The following is a 20,002-nucleotide window of genomic DNA, read 5'->3' as shown; positions in this document are numbered from 1 at the left end:
GAGCAGGGGCAAGGCAGGAGGCCTTACTGATCACCTTCCACTTTCCAGGCAAGCAGACTTTCCAGGCAGGTGGAAATCACCACCCACTGAGTCACCAGGGTTCTAGTCCTTTGCTCCACCAGGGACAAGGCTGTCTGTGCACAGCCCACCACCCCACAAATGTTTCTTTCCTGTCTTCAGTAAATTTGCTTCCTGCCTTTAACACTTAAGAAACAAATGTTCAGTTTCCGTTTACCCTTCAAAAATACTTTAACATAAGGTTGATTCAGGATCAGGAAGATGTACATCAAACACTATTGCTGCTGAATCTGTAAGTTCTTTGGAGACTAAATACATTTTAAGGTGAAGGACATTAATTTTCTCCAGAACAGGAGGTAATTTAATCTTCTTTGCTATCTGTGTTCATAATACTCTATTGTCTAAAAATATGTGTGTTTACTCTTCTGTAGGAAACTGCTCATCTCTATAAACCTTTCCCTATTTGACTGACTGTGCACTCACATCTTAGGTTCATTTTAGGTGAGACTTTCTACATATCAAGAAATGAATATGCCAAAATATTTTCAACTTGTCTGAACACTTCATTTTTTTTAAATACTTTTGGCTCAAAAACACCATAGCAATTATCAGGGAAAAAAAAGCCTTTATTGTACTACTATAAATAGTCAGAGGCTTTATTTTCAAGCAGAGTGAATTACATATTACATTTAAGTGTCAAATTATCATTTCAGGAAACACATCACGGGAAGCAAGCAATGTTAGTCATGTTATTTAAACCAAAGAGTAAAAACAGAAATTAGCATGAAATACCCTCCTGCCATTCATTCAACAGAAAAGAATTTAAAAGAAAATGAGCAATAAAAATATGCAATAACAACCGGCATAAGCTGCTGCTGGTTAGATTTAACACAGCACTGCCCTGTTCCTCCTATAAAGAATTGCAGTTATAATCTCAACGGCACAGTTTGATGCCATTGATTAAATAATACTCCTGTTAACACATAAAACAGCAGTAACATAAGCAACACTATAATAAAAAGATTACTGCGCATGTTAGAGATAGACAGTGAAATACAAGTTTCTAAGGCTTGGTAAGTATTATAATTTGGAGAGGAGTAAACCTGATAGTCCATTGATTTCTATATACTCTTTTCTGTATTGTTTAGGAAGTGAAACAGAAGAGTTGCCTAACAAACGACTCTCAGCAGCACAATAATGAAAGTATTTTCTGGGAAATTATTATTATTTTTTTAACCGACAGACTTCATGTTTGAAATGATTTTTGTCTGTGAACATAATTTGCACAGCAACATGGTAGGACTAGAAATAAACATGAAGAATCGATTTATGATAAACTTAAGGACTGCCTGAAAATTACAGTGGTTTTCAGAACATGGCATTCATTATAAGTGAAATGACACCTTGAAAATTCTTTCTTAATTTTTTTTTTCTACTTAGTCACCCTTAAATGAGGCTGAAGGAAGTTGGCTTTGCCAAAGCGGGCATTACAATCCAAAGCAGAACTACGTATTGCTAAATTCTAAAGCCATTTATGAGATGATTCTACTTTCTAATTCACATTCCCATCATTCCTAATTTTGGAAACCGGACATCAGCTTATTTATTTTTTGTTTGTTCATTTGTTATTGCTGTTGTTTCAATTTTTTATTGGTTGTTTTGTTTATTTACATTTCAAATGTTTTCCCCCTTCTCTCAGGTTTCCTCTCTGACAAACCCCCATCCCACCTCCTCCCCTCTGCCTCCACAAGGGTGCTCCCCATTCTTCCTGAAAGGCTAGGCCAGAGCCTTACTGCAGATGCAGATGCTCATAGCTAACCATCCGGATTGAACAGGAAAACCCAAATAGAGGAGTAAGGGGAAGGACTGAAGGAGCTGAAGGGGGTTACATCCTCATAGGAAGAACAACAGTATCAGCCAACTAGACTCCCCAGAGTTCCCAGGGACTAAACCACCAACCAAAGAATATACATAGAGGGACCCAAAAACTGCATATGTAGCAAATGATGGCCTTGTCTGGCATCAAAGAGAGGAAAGGCCCATGGTCTTGGAAAACAGGACATCTTACATTTTCATTAACGTTGGGAGATGACAGGATCCATGACTTCCATCCCTAACAACAGGGTAAGAGTTATTTCTACCGTCTTCAAAAGCATGACTTTTTAAGTAACCTAACAACTTACCTGTCTTTTTGTTATGAAATCAAAGTCTCTTGGTTTGTTTCACAGCACAGCTTTTATTTGATATCACCCCCAAAGGCGAACATGTAACTCTAAGGGAATGTGTGTAGATAGTTGATAAGAAGAGCGCAATCCAGTGAGTATAGTATATAAAATCACACAGAAGAGGAGTTGGTGGGGTCTATAGGTGTTTCTGAACTTCTTCAGGCAGATTTCAAAGACCTCAAGGACCCCAAATATTTGAGACTCATAGTTTGCTCCTCAGAGATGTCTGCTCAAAGCAATGTGGACAGGACACATGGTACCTGACGCCCACTTTTACTTCTTCTTGACCACAATTATACTTCTCAAATGCTTCTTTCTGTGACCTCAACAGAAGGCACAGATGCACATTCGCATGCTGAAAAAAAAAAAAAACGAGGTGGTCGAAGGCAGAATGCGGAGAAAAGAACAAAGATCTGACCCATTGTCATTGAGCTGCACAAATAAAGAAGACATTGCCACACCAGTGTTTGTCTGGTGCCTTCCTTCTTTATTAAAACAGACATCACACAATTGTGACATTATCCTGAATTCAAAGTTTATATAGAAAGAGGACTTGCTGTCAACCTTAAAGTTGCCCCATTTTGTTTTTATTCTGCATAAAAAAACCACAGAAAATCAGAAAAGATAAGAGGGAACAAAGGAGAGTGTTACATTCCTTTAAGAGTGCCTAGGGAATAAAAATTTTAACATGAATAGAAGCTTAAACAATGCCAGAATGTCTCTGTCATATGTAATGACAAAGACACAGAAGAATGTAACAAACATTGCTCTGCCCCTTAAATAATTATACTCTGGACCCCTAAAGGTCCTTCAAAATATTTGTAATAGGTATATGCTGCCTGCAACCATTTGTACATCACAGTTCCAGGACATATTTTACAAGCACAGTGTAATAGATATTTTGTTTCTTCCTTTATTTTTAGTTATTCAAATATCAAAATAGGAAGCCATGCAACAATAAGTAAAAAGAAAAATGGCATTTTACCAGTGATAGATTAATATGCATGGTAAGTTATATGATATGTGAAAAGCAAAAGCGATCAAAACACAAAGGGATTCTTAGTTCTCTTTTCCAAAAATGTTCTGAGTTAGTCATAAACTGTTTCAACAAATTATAAACACACACACACACACACACACACACACACACACAGGGACACGGACACATACACATGTAAAGGGTGAAATAACATACTTCACTATCATTATGCATGAGACTTAATTAGAGACCTTAGTACATATTTTTGATACTTGCTTACTTCTGAACTGAAGGTTGTTCTTCAATTATAAAAATGAACACGCTTGAACCTTATGGAAAATGCAGCTTTTTATGCTTTTCCTTATGATTTTTGATGAAAGCATTGTGTTAAATGGATAGTAGTAACTTAAAGAATTTCTTAACAATAGCATACCTTTGTCACATGCTATTGTTCAAATGAATACCTCTGTCAACCAGCACCACGTATGAGTTCTTCCATGTTTCTAATAACATTTCTTATTACCAGGTCAAGCACTGAAGTACTATTAAATTTTAGATTTTACATTAATTGATACTTATTTATCTGTTTATTTATTTATTTTATAGGATATTCTTCAGTCAACCAAAATTTCATTCCATTGTTTTCTTGCTTCCCTCATTCTTTACTCGGTCCTTATACAGATTCCAAATGTAGACAAGGTTTAACATGATATGTGAAATTCATAGATATTTCACTTATTGTTAGTCCTAAACATATTTTCTACTTATTATTTCTGAATTGCTGCTAAACATTTGGGACCATCACTAGACTAATTTCTTCAGTTGTCTCATAATTTCTAACTATCCTCCAGCATCCTTAGTCTCTTTGCACACATAAAGATCTTCTCTACAACTTCAAAGCTCCACCCAGTCTTACTAGTGTGACAGATGCATATGTGAGCAAAGACATGTATACAGACATCCTAAACACTTGAAAGTTTCCAAAGGAGGGACACAACAGACAGCCCCCCCCCCACCCCCAGTTGTGATGTGTAAGATCAAAACTCTGTGAGTGCAAGAGTAGTAGACATACTTAGTCAATCACCCACAACCCTCTATTTGTCTTAAGACCTAGGCAAACAAAAGGTAAATCATGTCTATGGGAAAATCGGTCAATACCTGACAAGGACAAGCCTTGGCTAGCCCCAGATTCCTAAGAGAGGGGGTACCTGGAAGTGGTGAAAACAAAGAACTCAATGTCAAATCATGGGTTGAAGCTGGCCACCTGTGTTCTGCTCAACCACTCCTCCCTAGACAGGTCTCTGTAGATAACTCATGGCTCTGTATTCTGCTCATGACATCTTTTCAGACTGCCCTCTTCTGCTCTGGTCTGGAAACCTTTTTTCTTGCTATTCTAAAAACAAAACAAATAAACAAACAAAAAACTCTTTGGTTGAGACAGCAAGTATTCTGTTGAAGAAATCTCCTTATGGTTGAGACAGATCCTGTTAGAAAATTTCTAAAATTTCTGATAAAAAATCAGAATGCCAGAAAAAATGTAAAAGAGCTACCTTCACTCTTCAACTCTTCAGACATCCTTCTCTGGATAGCTGCTAGAAAACATCCTAAAAGAGCTGTGTCCACTTTCTAAGTAATTCTTGGGATTTCTGATCAAGGTCAGAAAAAATTCTAAAAGAGCAGTGAAAAATTCTAAAAGATCTGTCCTTGGTTTCTATGAATTTTCTGACTAAAATTAGAAATTCTGTTAAAAAAAAAAAAAAAAAAAAAAAAAAAAAAAAAAAAAAAAAAAAAAAAAATATAAAAAAAAAAAAAAACTCTTGAAGAGCTGTGTTCAATCCCCAGAGATCTCTAGACAGCTCAGCTCTAACTAATAAAAAACTCTAAGGAACTGTTATTGATTTCTGCTAGTTCATCTCATGCAGACCAAAAGCCCAGTGTTTTATTGACATATGAATTCAGTTATTTCTTACAGGTTCTGTCTTGAAGATCCCAAGAATGAGCATCCTATCTCCTTAGCCCATTGGCTCTTAGGAAAAGGACAAGTCCAGTTTTCTTCCTTTCTTTTTTTAACATTGCAATAGAATTCAGCCATCTGCTTGCCTTTGTGAACAAATCAAGGCGGGACCTTATTCTGAGATTACCATTCTACCATACCTGGGCCTGAATTAGCTCTGTCTCAGGTTGACCTTTAACTCAAGAATCTGCCTGCATTTGTATCTGCCTATCTTGGTATCTTTCTGACAAGCTGGCTCATAACTTAACTGCCTTTGATCCTTTAGCTCTGCGAAGCTCCTTATACAATCTGTATGGCATCCTTATAAATTTGCATAGTTGGGAAATTATATATTTTCAAACTCATGGTTTTAGAATTATTTTCTACAGCCTTAAGGATAACCCTGAAGGTTCCAGCATTTGCCATTTTGCTAACTGCATAGACACACCCTCACCCCCTGGACTAATGCTGTCTCTGATTATCATGAAGTCATTAATATTAACAAGGAGGGCATTCCTTGGAGGAACATGAAAATACATACATTATTATTCAAGCAAACCTTACATTGACAGCAGTCAGCAACACTCATGGAGGCCCACACCTGCTGACCCTGTCCCATGGGGAGGAACCATGTCTTTCTACCCCCACCAAGGCCATACCTGACCCTGTAAATTAGTAAGGACTAGTGAATTAATGAGCATTGTATAAGCATTTACGATGTTCATTTTCCTAAACTATTATAATTCTTAAACATATTCTAAACATTTAAAAGTATAATTACAGATAAGTATAAGTCTAACCCCTAATCAAAGAAATTTCTCCTTGAGAAATATGGTGATCATTGGGGAAAACACCACCAATCAATAGGAATTAAACAAAAGCCTATGTGTTTCTCAGACCTACATGACACATCTTTAACACAGCTCTTGTACCTAAGCTTCAGAGAGAATAGAGAGTCTGGCAGGTACAGATGCTTGCAGCCAAACATAAGACTGAGCACAGGGTTCCCAATGGAGGAGTTAGGGAAAGGAGCTGAAGGGGTTTGCAACTCCATGGGAAGAACAACTCTGAGTCTAAATCACCAACCAAAGAGTACACATGGAGGGACCTATGGCTCCAGCTGCATGTGAGATAGAGGATGGCCTTATCTGGCATCAGTGGGAGGGGAGGCCCTTGACTCTGTCAAGGCTCAAGGCCCCAGTGTAGGGGAATGCTAGGGCAGTATGTTGGGAGTGAGTGGGAGGGTGAGGTAGCACCCTTATAGAAGCAGGGGAGGGGGGAGGGAATAGGGGTTTTGTGGAGGGGAAGCCAGAAAAGGGGATAACATTTGAAATGTAAACAAATAAAATATCTACTAAAAAAGAAAAGAATAAAAAGGACTGAAATCCACAAGAGTCAGAAGTGTGCAGTGAAATTCCATCTCCTAGTCTCCTATAAATGTCAGCAAATCTACACCTAGGAAGCCTCATCATGATGCTTGTGTAAACAAGACCTGGACGATGATGAGCCAATAGACATGGTAATTCCAGGCAAAGAATTTCAGGCAGCTAATAAATAATGAGAACTTAGGTAATGAACTAACTGTTACACACACTCTCTGTCATATATATGGTCAGTTATGGCCTTTGTGAGGGTAGACCGACATGGTTTCTGCCCATGGGACAGGGCCAGCAGGTGTGAGCCTCCAGGAGTGTTGATGGCTGCTGTCAGTGTAAGGTTTGTTTGAATAATAATGTATGGCGATTTGTTTGAATAATAATGTATGGCCTTGGGGATTTAGCTCAGTGGTAGAGAGGTTACCTAGCCTAGCAAGTGCAAGGCCCTGGGTTCGGTCCTCAGATCTGGGAAAAAAAAAAAAAAAAAAAGAATGGACATATTTTCATGTCCCCTCAAGGAATGTCTTCCATGTTATTTATGACTCCATGATAATCAGTGTGTGTGTGTGTGTGTGTGTGTGTGTGTGTGGCTTATTAGAGTGGCTTATAAACTTTTGTGTAGCTAGTCCACTATTGGCTGTCTACCTTTCAGAATGTCCAAGAATCCAAGAGTTGATTAGTCCCTGATGATGAATATCTCAGGTAGTTTTCAGTGTATGCCCTTATGCTAAAGAAATAATTAACACCAGTTAATGAACTTGCCAAAGGCGGAGCAGAGCCAAGCTTGCCAGAAAAGAGCAGGAAAGAATGTTAAGCTACTCTATTCCATCCTTTTTTATATAAGCTGCCAAAGCAAGAAGCTTCCTAGTTTAAAGGTGGATTTCCCGCCACACATGTTATGGATTAAAGATGGATCATCTTCCTTTAAATTAAAATATTTGGTGAGTTTCCACAACCTATTGGATTTTTGTTAATTACAGAGGTAGTCAAGTTGACAACCAAGAATATCTATCATAACAGCATACCAACTGGTTACCCAATATCAAATGTTCAGTCCTGAAAGCACTTGCGAGTGTATTATTTTTAAAAAGTTAATGTTAAAAAACTGATTCCTTGGCAAAATTTATTATTGTAAGAATCTAATTGCAAGACTGATAAGAAAGTTCATGTTGTATATATTGAAATAAATACATATACAGATACCTGTGAAAGAAGGCCAGAAAGATTTTAGATGGTATTTTCCCAAAGAGATGGAGGAAGCCTTTTGAAACATATCTCTGCCTAAGACATGAAAGTAAATGAAAATTTCCAGTATGGAATAAGAGAAAGGTCACTACAGCCAAATGAAATAGCATGTGTGAAAGCCCACGGGTATAAAAGTTCTGAATCTAAACCAGGAGACAGCAGGAGCAAGGGTAGTTCACTGCTAGGAGCAGAATTGGTGCTGTTAAAAAGCAGTCAAGTAATAAAAGAATGGAAGTGAAGACCTGTGACATTTGTTAATTCCACACTAATTAATGCCTCCATAGGAATACCCTCAAGTTGGTTTTGATAAATTGTGAAGGATACAAGATATAGTGGAGGAGTTATAAAGGGACAGAATTTTAGTCCATGTTACATCCTTAGAATCTCTTCCCAGACTTTCATACCTGTCACTCTGCAACTTGTGTCTGAAACAAGCACTCCGTTGCAAAAAAACAGGGTGGGATTTTTTTAACATGAAGTAAACAGTCTGGGAGAATTCTAACTTCCATTTAGGAAATCTACATTTATTTATTGGTAGTAAAAATGGTTCAAAATATAAAATACATCTGTAATTTCTTTGAAGTGGAATTATTGTTGCTTCTACAAATGCAAATGCAGATAAATTTTTCTTAGAGACTTTTTTTGTTCATCCAGAACACACTAATGGAATTGATCACAAAGGCAAAAATGATCAGTTTGTCATCAATGCTTAGGTTCTACAAGTTATGTCTGGAGAGACAAAAAACAATCAATTTGTCATCGATGTTTAAGTTCCAGTTTACTCGTATTCTCAGTTGTTCATTAACAGCTTCCAAATTCTAAATAAAATACTGAGCTTAATTTATTTTATTCTACTAGATTTACTCGAGCCAATCAATTATATTACAATAAAAAATACTAAAAAAAAAAGTTTTGTTTTTTTTTTAAAAAGCAACTTTTTTTTTTTTTAAATAAAAGCCCTTGACATGTAGAGAAAAAAAAAATTATTTCAAGTGCAACATGCAAGAACTTAAAAGAGTAAAATAAGATTCCCTGGGCCACACAGCTCTGCCTGCATCCCTGGAGGCCGGCTGCCACCCAGGACAGCCAGGTGAGATTTCCCCATGCCTCATTTCCCTGCCCTACTGTGTCCCCTGGCAAGTCCAGTAGCCATAAGGTCTGCTTGTTTCTTCTGTACTCCATTTTCTCTCACATCTCTATTTACCAGCCCACACCTGTATGTGCAATCCCGCAGGCCTATAGCCTTTAGGAACCAGTAGATAAAAATGCTACCCCAGCAGGGCGTGGTGGCGCACGCCTTGAATTCCAGCACTTGGGAGGCAGAGGCAGGCGGATTTCTGAGTTTGAGGCCAGCCTGGTCTACAGGGTGAGTTCCAGGACAACCAGCACTACACAGAGAAACCCTGTCTCGAAAAACCAAAAATAAAACAAAATAAAATAAAATAAAATAAAATGCTACCCCAATTCTTCACCTGCTGGCCTCTCTGGACAAAACCAGAAGCAGTTCTGTCCTATCTCACATGAAATACTTCCTCTCTGGCTGAAGCTGGTTCCCCCAACAAAAGCAGCACCTGTGAATTATGCCCTATATCCTATGTGCTCGATTTTCTGGCCCAACCTTATACCCGGTATCCCAGAGGCATGCAGCCATTAGGGACAACCAGCTATGGCTATATCCCTGGAGGCCTGTTGCTACCTGGGACAACCCTGAAAGTATTAGGAACTACAGGCTCTGGCTGCATGCCTGGAAGCCTGCTGTGACCCAGGAAAATCAGGTCTCCCAGCAATCACTGAGGCATGCTGCCATCAGGAACTACCAGCACTACCTGCAGTCCCAAAGGCATGCATGCTGCCACAAGAGACGATCAAGCTTGCCATAACCGGGGACAGCCAGTCAGCAGAAGAACATCACGAACAAAATCCAAGGTAATATAGAACCACTAGAATGCAGCTATCCTACCATAGTAAGCCATGGGTATCCTAACACACCTGAAGTTTAAATGAGCTTAAATGAAATATTATGAATACAATAGAGGCCTTTAAAGAGAAAATTAATAAATCCCTTTTAAAAAAATACCAGAAAATACAATCAGTCAGGCAGAGGCATTTAAAGAGGAAACTGACAAATATAAAGAAATATAGGAAAATACAACCAAACTGGTGGCGGAAATGAGTAAAACTGCTCGCGACCTGAAAATAGAAATAGGAACAACAGAAAAGTCACAAACTACGGCATCTGGAGATGGAAAGCCTAGGAAAGAGAACAAGAACTGCAGACATAAGCAACACTAAGAAAATATTAGAGATGGAAGAGAGAGGGTCAGGTATAGAAGATACAATAGAAAAAAAATGATATAGCTGTCAAAGAAAAGACTAAATCTAAAAGAGTTTCTAACACAAAACTTCCAAGAAAATTGGGATACTACAAAAAGACCAAACCTAAGAATAATAGGAAAAGAATAAGGGGAAGATTCCTTGCTCAAAAGCCCAGAAAACATCTTCAAAAAAAAATCATAGAAGAAAATTTTCTCTAATCTACCAAAAGAGATGCCTGTAAATGTACAAGAAGCTTAGAGAACACCAAATTGATTGAACCAGAAAAGCAAATCCTGCCATATAATAATGAAAACTTTAAATGTATAGAACAAAGAATGAATATTAAAAGCTAGGGAAAAATGCCAAGTAACATATAAAGGTAAACCTATTCAGAAGTAAACCTGACTTTTCAACAGTCTCTAAATGCCAGAAAGGCTTGGGAGGATATTTTACATGCTTTACAGTATGACAGATGACACCCCAGACTAGCAAAACTTTCAATTAGCATAGATAGAGAAAACAATGTATTCTATGAAAACCTAAATTTAAACATTATCCTTCCACTAACCCAGACCATACACAGGACACTTCAAGGAAAAAATCCAACCCAGTGAGGTTAACTACACCAAAGAAAAGACTAAATAAATAAATAAATAAATAATTTCACAAGAGCAAAACTAAAACAGAAATATGCACGCACGAGCACACACACACACACACACACACACACACACACACACACACACACACAAAGTCCACCAACATCAAAATAACAGGAATCAACAATCCTTGGTCATTAAAATCTCTCAACATCAAATAACTCAGTTCCCAAGTAAAAAGACACAGGCTTATAGAATGGATGGCTCAAGTGGATCTATCATTCTGCTCCATAAAGGAAACACAGCTCAGCAACAAAGATATGTATTATGCCAGAATAAGGGGCTGGAAAAAGGTTATCCAAGCTAATGGACCCAGGAAACAAGCTAGTATATCCATTATAATAGGTAATTAAATAGATTTTCAACCATAGGTTTTCAAAAGAGATGGGGAAGGATACTTCATACTCATCAAAGGAAAAAACAAAACAAAACAAAACAAAACATTAAGATTACATCTTAATTCTGAATATCTATACCTCAAATGTGGGCACCCACATTTGCAAAAGAAACACATGACTAATGCTTAAATCACAAATTAATAGTGGGAGACTTCAACACCCCTTTCTCACAAATGGACAAGTCATTGCAACAAAATGAACACAGAAATATTGATATTAGCAGACGTTATGAATCAAAGGAACCTACTAGATATCTACATAATATTTCACCCAAATGCAAAAGACTGTATAAAGAACAAAGAAAATAGACACCAACAAACCAAGTAACCCATTTAATTTACAGCATGCAGACCTAAACAGAGAATTCTGAACAGAGGGATCCCAAATGGCCAAGAAACACTAAGAAATGTTCAGTCTCCTCAGTTATCAGGGAAATGCAAATCAAAAATCACTCTGAGATTTCACCTTACACCTAGCAGAATGGTTAAGGTAAAACATTCAAGGGATAGCATACACTGGTAAGATGTGGAGCACTGGGAACACACCCCCATTGCTGGTGGAAGTGCAAGCTTGGATATGCACCCTGGAAATCAATTTGTCTGTTTCTCAGAAAATTTGGAATAGTTCTACCACAAGATCCAGCTATACCACACCTGGGCATATGCCCAAAAGATGCTCAAGCATACCACAAGGACACTTGCTCCACTATGTTTTTAGTAGCTCTATTCATAATAGCCAGAAACTGGAAATAACCCAGATGTCCTTCAACTGAAGAATGGATGAAGAAAATGTATCAATTTTAATTCATCGATTAAAAACAAGGGCATCCTGAAATTTGCAGTCAATTGGATGGAGTTTGCAAATATCATCCTGAGTGATATAACCTAGACCCCAAAAATCATGCATGGTATGTAAATGCTTATAAGTGAATATGATCCATGAAGTACACCAATGCTACAAGTCACAATAACAAGGAGGGGCCACGGGAGAATGCTTGAACCTCACTCAGAAGGGGATGAGGCTTATAATAAAGTCTATGAAGAGCTTGGGCTAAAGGGCTGGGAGAATGAACAGAAACAGGTGTCAAGTTGGGGGGCATTTCTAGGATGCTCCAGAGACCTGGTATGGGAGAGGTTCCAGGGAGTCTATGATGGGGACTTCAGCTGAAACTCCTAGGGTAGGGAGGCTGAAGTGGCCACCTCTTGTAGCCAGGCAGGAATCCCAGAGGAGTGATAAGAACATGAACCCACTCACAGAACCTTTGCTCCAAAATTTGTATTAAAGGAAGAAAAACGGAGTAGAGATTGAAGGACCAATGACTAGTCCAACCTGAGACCCACCTCACGGACAAGAACCAATCTCTGAAACTATTAATGATACTCTATTATACTTGCAGACAGAAGCATAGGATAACTGTTTTCTGAGCCTCATACAGCAGCTGACTGAAAAAGACACAGAAACCCAAAGCCAGACATTTGATGGCACTAGAGGAGTCTTCTAGAATAGTTGTGGGAAATATTGTGGTATCCAGTAGAGATAGGGTCTCCACAAAACAAATAGAGTGAACTAATCTGTACCACTGGGGGCTTTCAGAAACTGAACCAACAACCATAAAACTTACTTGCATTGGACCTAGGTCTCCTGCACATATGTAGCAGATGGGTACCATGGTCTTAATGCAGGTCCCCCAACAAATGGAACAGAGAATGTCCTTACTCTGTTGCCTGCCCTTGGATCCTGTTCCCTTAACTGGGCTTCCTTTTCTGGCATCAGAGGGAGAGGATGCACCTAATCCTTCAGTGACTTGATGTACCTGTGTGTGTTGGTTTCCAGAGAACCTCCCCCTTTTCAGAGGAGAAAGGGAGGGACATGTGGTAGGGGCTGTGTGATTGGGAGATTGGGAGGAGAGGATTTGGCAGCAATTGGAATATAGAGTGACTAAATACATTAATTAATAGGGACAAAACTAAAATAAAACCAGGAATATATATAACTATCTCTCTATGTATATAAAAGTATGCATATGTATATATGCTTATCATATTAAAATTATGCTATTTATATGAATAAAGATATTTCCTTTAGTAAGCATTTCTCTTCAGTCTCTGAACAATGAAAATGTTTTAATATATGTGTTAAGCCAATTTGTAGGTATGAATATTACGATTGTATTTGAGAAATATATGCTATTACTGCTATTACTATGAATTGTCTATTGTTTTACTTTTAATAATTAAATTTGTAACCCAGATACAAAACACAAAAAAGAACATGAAATAAGAAATGAACTTAGTAACTGTCTGTTTAAACCTGAGTTTAAAACTAGAACTTAATAGTCAAAATTGCCTGAACCAGTCATTGGTTGGCCACTCCCATACATCCTGTATCACCTTTACTCCAGCATCATGCAGGGAGAACAAATTGTAAGTATAGGTATTTTGGCTAGGTTGTTGCCCCAATCATTCCACTAGAAGTCTTACCTGATTACAGGAGATGGCTTGACCAGGCTTCATATCCCCCATTACTAGGAGTAGGGTCACCTTTGTAGAATCCTAGGAGTTTCCACCTGATCCATTGAAACATTTTGTTAAACATTGGAAATGGTGAAGGTTTTCTATGGTTACATATAAAAGAATTAAATTAACAAAGTTAGTTAATAATTTTCTTGCTCATTTAGTTTTGTGGCTGTAAAATTTAAAATAGATTATAACTATTACATAATTTATAAGACATTAACTTTTATAATTTTAGTGTATTTATGGCTACAAAACTTCAGACGGAATAAGAGTTTTTAAAGCCTCTCAATTTTTAACACCTGTGCTTGCTGTGGAATAAGAGAGGCTTCCAGGACTCAATGTGATTGACTTTAGCCAAAATGCCCAACAGCTGGGAGAGGGAAGCTAAGGAGAACACATCCAGTAGATAGACTGGTCCTCCAGTGGGAGGGATGGGGGAACCAACATACTTTCAAAAAAAAAAAAAATAGACCCAGAATTGTCCCTGTCTTAAAGAAATACAGTAACAAAAATGGAGCAGACAGAAGGAAAGGTCATCCAGAGACCTGCCGGACTTGGGATTTTTTTTTTCATGGGCAGGCACCAAACACTGACACTATTACTGATGCCACGTTGTGCTAGCAGATAGGAGCCTAGCATGGATGTCCTCTGAGAAACATGAGTGAGACAGATGGCAGATACTTAGAGCCAACCATTGGACTGAGGTCAGGGAACCCTATGGAAGAGTTGGGAAAAGACTGAAAGAGTTGAAGGGGATGGGAACCCAATTGGAAGACCAACCTGGAAACCTGAGAGTTCCCACAGACTAAGCCACCAACCAAAAACTATATGTAGGCTAATCCGTGGCCTCAGGCAAATATGTACCAGAGGACTGTCTTGTCTGGCTTCAGTGGAGAGAGTACACAACTAATCCTGTAGAGATTATTGCTCCAGAGAAGGAGGACGGAGGGGGAGGGGGAGCTGGCAGTGGACAAGGGTGGGAGTAAGGTGGGGAGCACCCTCTCCGTGGCAAAAAGGAGGAGGTATGGGGTGAAGAATTCTTGGAGGAGAGACAGGGAATGGGGGGCAACATTTTGAATATAAATAAATGGGAAAAAAGAGAGAGAGAACCAGCTGTAAGTCATTTTCTTCATTAAAGATTGATGGGGGGAGGGTTCAGCCCACTGTGGGTAGTACCTTGTCTAGACTTAGACCTGGGTTCTATAAGAATGCAGGGTGAACAGGACATGAGGAACAAGCCACTAAGCAGCACTCCTCCATGGCCTGTGCATCAGTTTCTGCCTCCAGGTTCCTGCCCTGTTTGACTTCATTTCCTGATTTTCCTCAATGAAAGACAGGAAGTATATTAAAAGACAATTCAATAAAATAAAATGTGAAAGTGTAAGCCAACACTTTCCTTCTCAAGTTGCTTTTGGTCATGTTGTTTCTCTATAGAAAAAGGTTTACTAAGGGTTCCTAGGACAACACCTAGAGTAATTGAATTTGTACTTAATTATTTGAGGCAGTCTTTTATGTAACCCTGGCTTGCTATGAACAGACTATGATGCTGAGGTTACGGATGTTTATTAATATATTATCCCCCAGGTTCTAATTCATATTGAGATTAAAGATATGTGAAACATCCCAGTGATTTGCAAAGTGCTGAGAATGAAATCCAGGATCTCACGGATACTTTATAAGCACTCTACCAATGTAGCTATTTCCTCAACTAAAACAACTCAAATATTATATTTTTACTCCAATCATATTTTAAATAAAAGTTAATTCATGTGGCAAAATTTCTAAAGTCAGTACTAATCTGTACATGGGATACACAAAGGCATAAAAACAATCTGATCCTTTATATCTAAAAATATAGAGAAAAGCATTTTTTTCTCTAATCTTTGAGAATCACCTCCTGTATTTAGGAAAGAGGTGCAACAATAGTGTTGCACGCATAGTAAGCCCTCATAGATAGCAGTGAAAATATTTTAAAATAATAATCTATAAACAAAGAGTAGCATTAAAAACTATTTTTAAGATTTAGTTAGTTTTCTACGTATAAATACTTTGCTATTATGTTGTCAGTACGCCATATATATGCCTGCAGAGCTAAGCACCAGAATCCACATCCACAAAACTGGACATGTGGATGTCTGTGAGTCTCCAAGTGAATGATATTGAGGGCCCTCTGAACCAATGCTTCTAATGGCAGAAGGGTTGGAAAACATTCATTTTTGAATATTACAAGTGCATCATTTCTCTTCGCTTAGGTCTTTCCTCACCCTCTATACATGTTTTTGCTCTCTTGCAAATTCATGAGTAAATGTCATTTCTACTTCCTTAGATGAAGTAAGGAGACCAGAAACTGTACCCAAGGTGTGAAAGGACATGGCCTATGCTGAGCCCAGAGCTTTTCCTTCTCTGTTCTATCCATAGGTCAAGACCTGGAAACTTTTAGCTTCTTTACAATCTAATCTTCCAAGCTGACTGATTCAATCTGACTTCTCTTGCCTTCTGACTGAAATGCTGTGCTTGGCTTCCTACTAACATTGGCAATATGTTCTAATCTCCTTGCTCCTTCTCTTTATTTGGCTCATTCTGCCTTCCATTTATTATTATATAATCAACTGGTGAGTTCTTCCCTTATGGAGACATTAAAACATTTCATAGTCTTTATCATCCTATCTGGGGTTGAATGAGATTGCCTCCATAGACACAGATATTTGAGCGCTTATCTCCCAGTTGGTGGTGTTATTGGGAAGGTAACAGAACTTTTGGGAAGTGGAATAGTACAAGAGGAAGTTCTCTTGATTGGAGCTTGATTTAAATATTTATGTTTTTGTCTTACTTCATGTACACTTTCTTCCTTCCTGTTTGATGTAAAGAATTTGATCTCTCAGCTTTCTATCTTTCATGTGACTTGCTGCCTCACTCCCCCAACCATGATGGAATCTTATCCCTCTTGAAACACTAAATCAGATGAGTGCTCTGATAATTGTCTGTTGTCTTGGTATTTTATCACAGCAACAGAAAAGTACTTAATATACTTTCAAGTAACCTTAGAAATACTCTGGTTTTATAAAGTTGTTCAGATGAGGAAACATTTTCAGAGTATCTTAACTGAAAGTACTAACTGAAACATAAAGATACCAATTAAGGTGGCACTTCCTAAAAGCTCATTTGAAATTTGGCTTTAAAGATTTAGATTGTGACAATTAAATAATAAAAGACAAATCTACATTAATTTGCTAGAGCTTGAGACTAAAAAATTTCACAAATTTAATTGTAGAATATACATTGATTAATTGTGTATTGAAGAGTTTTATAGATAGAAACTCCATGCAATATTGAGGATATAGTAACAAAAACCTTTACATAGAATTATTTTTCAGTCCTATAGACCCATGCACTGTGAAACAATTATTATTGTATACCTATTATTTATGTTAAATAATTTATTGCATGTTGAAAAAAATTAAATTATAGAATATTGAAATATGTAAAACGATATATAGAAATGAATGCTCTAGGCAGAAACCATCCAGTTACTTAAAGGCAATGGAACAGGAAAAATGACACTTGTTCAAGAAATAGATAATGTTAGGTCAGTGATAGTAACAATGGTAGAAAGTAGGAATACAGGTAAGAGCAAGTTAAATTTCTGCCTACACTTACAGATTATGACCAACATTTTTAAGGTCTTTTATTTTAGTAAATTTTGAAAAGTAAAACTTCATAGACTTGATTAAACTCTATGAAATCATATTAAATAATAGTATGCTTATTTATAATTTACAATATTTATGCTATGGTTCCTTTTGTAGATATAATATTGGCCTTCATATGGTTGCCATAAAACATAAATTATACAATGTCTAGATTAAAATATCTCCATGAAGTGTATCATGCTTAAATTGAAATCACCCCTATGACTATACCTTGTCTAGATTAATATTTCCTTTAAGGAATAAACACTTTCTAGACTAAATATCCCTCATGAAATCCACACTGTCTAGGATAAAGGTATCCCTCTACATAAGCATATCACTCATGAAGCACATAGTATCTTGATAAGGATATCCTTCTTGAAGCATACACTCTGTAGATATAGATACACTATGTAGATATTCATATCTTTGATTCTTCCCTTAAGAAGTATAAAATGCTAGATAAGGAGATACCTTGTGAAGTACACACTGTCTAGGTAATATCTCTCATGATGCACCAACGTTATCAATAAGAAATAAGCATTTGAGATTTATGAGATCTCTATTTGCTGAAGCCAATGATCTTTAGTTATGGGATTACAATCTTGCTGACTTTATTTATCAATACACACATTCAACTGTTGCATTTGTGGACCTGCCATATCTTACAGCCCATTATTACATGGTAAGGAATTTTAAATATTAATGGACTGATCCTTTGAAAAATATAACTAAGTTATAAGAAACTGATTAGATATAGATATAGACATAGACATAGATATAGATATAGTAGAATTATATTGATGGTTTAATAACAATGTAATAAAAACAGAAGTAAACATTATTCATGATTTATACACCCCTAAAGTCTTAGATCTTAAGATATGTTAAAGCCCCTAAGCAGTAGGAAATAATCTCCTAAAAGTTTTTTGTTTTTTTGTTTTTTGGCCAATAGACCTATGTCAAGAAGGATCTCTCTCTCTCTCTCTCTCTCTCTCTCTCTCTCTCTCTCTCTCACACACACACACACACACACACACATCTTCCTGCTCCTCCTTTCTCTTTCTCCTCCTCTTCTTACTTCTAGAAAACAAGGTAAACACATCCTCATGACAGTCCAGAAGTGCCAATGGAATTTTGAGTAAGCAATTTGAGTTGCAGTTTGCAGGCACAAGCTGTGTGCCAAAACAGTCATGTCATCACACAGATTGCTTTCTTCACTTTGTCATCCTTTGAGCATATGTCACTCAAAATGTGTGACATTACATCTGCTGAAGTTGTTGAGATTTTCATATTATCATAGACTGTGTATTCAACAACTTTACATAATAAATAAAAACTTCAAGGAAGCCAAGAAGAAAAAGATATAGGCAAAGAAGTTTTGATCACTTAATCTAGGAAGAAAAATGGATAGCAACAGACTTTTGTTTATATTTATTTTATGGAATCTGTGTATGTCTATATTATTAATTAAAATTAGATGCTCACTTTTTAAACTTTTATTTTTCTTTTATCCATCCCTTCCTTCTACTCTTTCTAGTCCCTCCTCTATCCTCCATAGAAATTGTGTTTTAATCCTCTGTTGGCAGTTGAACAAAGTCTTCAAGATATTAAGCAACTGAGTTTCATCTTTGGGCTATGCAGACATTATTTAATGATGTTGTGATGAATTATTGGTGTCAAAGAAAAAAACTATAAAATAAAGTATATATTTTACAAATACATATATTTATGAATCATCATATGCTTTCTCAAGCCTAAGTAAAATGGTGTTTTACACAGTAAATTGATCTTTTCTCACTGCCTACAAGTCACTTTTATGTGACAATGAGTTTAAAAATAACAACAACAACAACAACAACAAAAAAAAACCAAGAAGAATCATAAGATATAAAACGTTTTGAAAATAATCCAGGATTATTTTCATCATGAGATTTTCTGTGTAATTTTTATAATTATAATTATATTCTAAAAACTTAAGTATATTGTCAAAATATATGTACTGAATGAGAAGAGAGAAATGAGCTATGTTAATATTTCCATATTAATTTCCCATGGTCTCAACACAAACTTTGTAGCAGTTTAAATAGACCATGAATTAGTCAGGATTATTCATAGAGATAGATCAATGAATTAACAACAGATTAATGACAGATAGATGCACAAATGACATTGACACATATGTTGATGAAAGATATATTAGAAAGACAGAAAGTTAAATGATATTTAAAGGAAAGAAGTTATCAGTGGAACTGTGTTATGTGGTCATATGTGTTAGACATTCTGGGATGATTCTCCCTAGTCAATTCTCCTACACATCTGCAATCCAAGGAATCCATGATGTTATCCACAGTATAAAGTTTGTGACTCATCAAATTAGAAGAATAGGATGATGTGTACTATCATGCTGAAAAATCTGTAAATCATAAGTTCTGATGTCCAAAGGCAGGAAGAAGAGACTGTCTCAGCACAAAGGAAATCCTTGCCTTTTTCTTTTTTCATTTCCTCGCCCTCTGACAGAACAGAGTTAGTGTGAGAGTGAATATGAGTTTGTATATATATATATATATATATATATATATATATAT

This window comes from Mus pahari, chromosome 12 (assembly GCF_900095145.1).
Source record: "Mus pahari chromosome 12, PAHARI_EIJ_v1.1, whole genome shotgun sequence".
In the NCBI taxonomy this organism is placed as follows: Eukaryota; Metazoa; Chordata; class Mammalia; order Rodentia; family Muridae; genus Mus; species Mus pahari.
The sequence above is the reverse complement of the archived record's forward strand: the minus strand, read 5'-3'. Positions refer to the sequence as shown.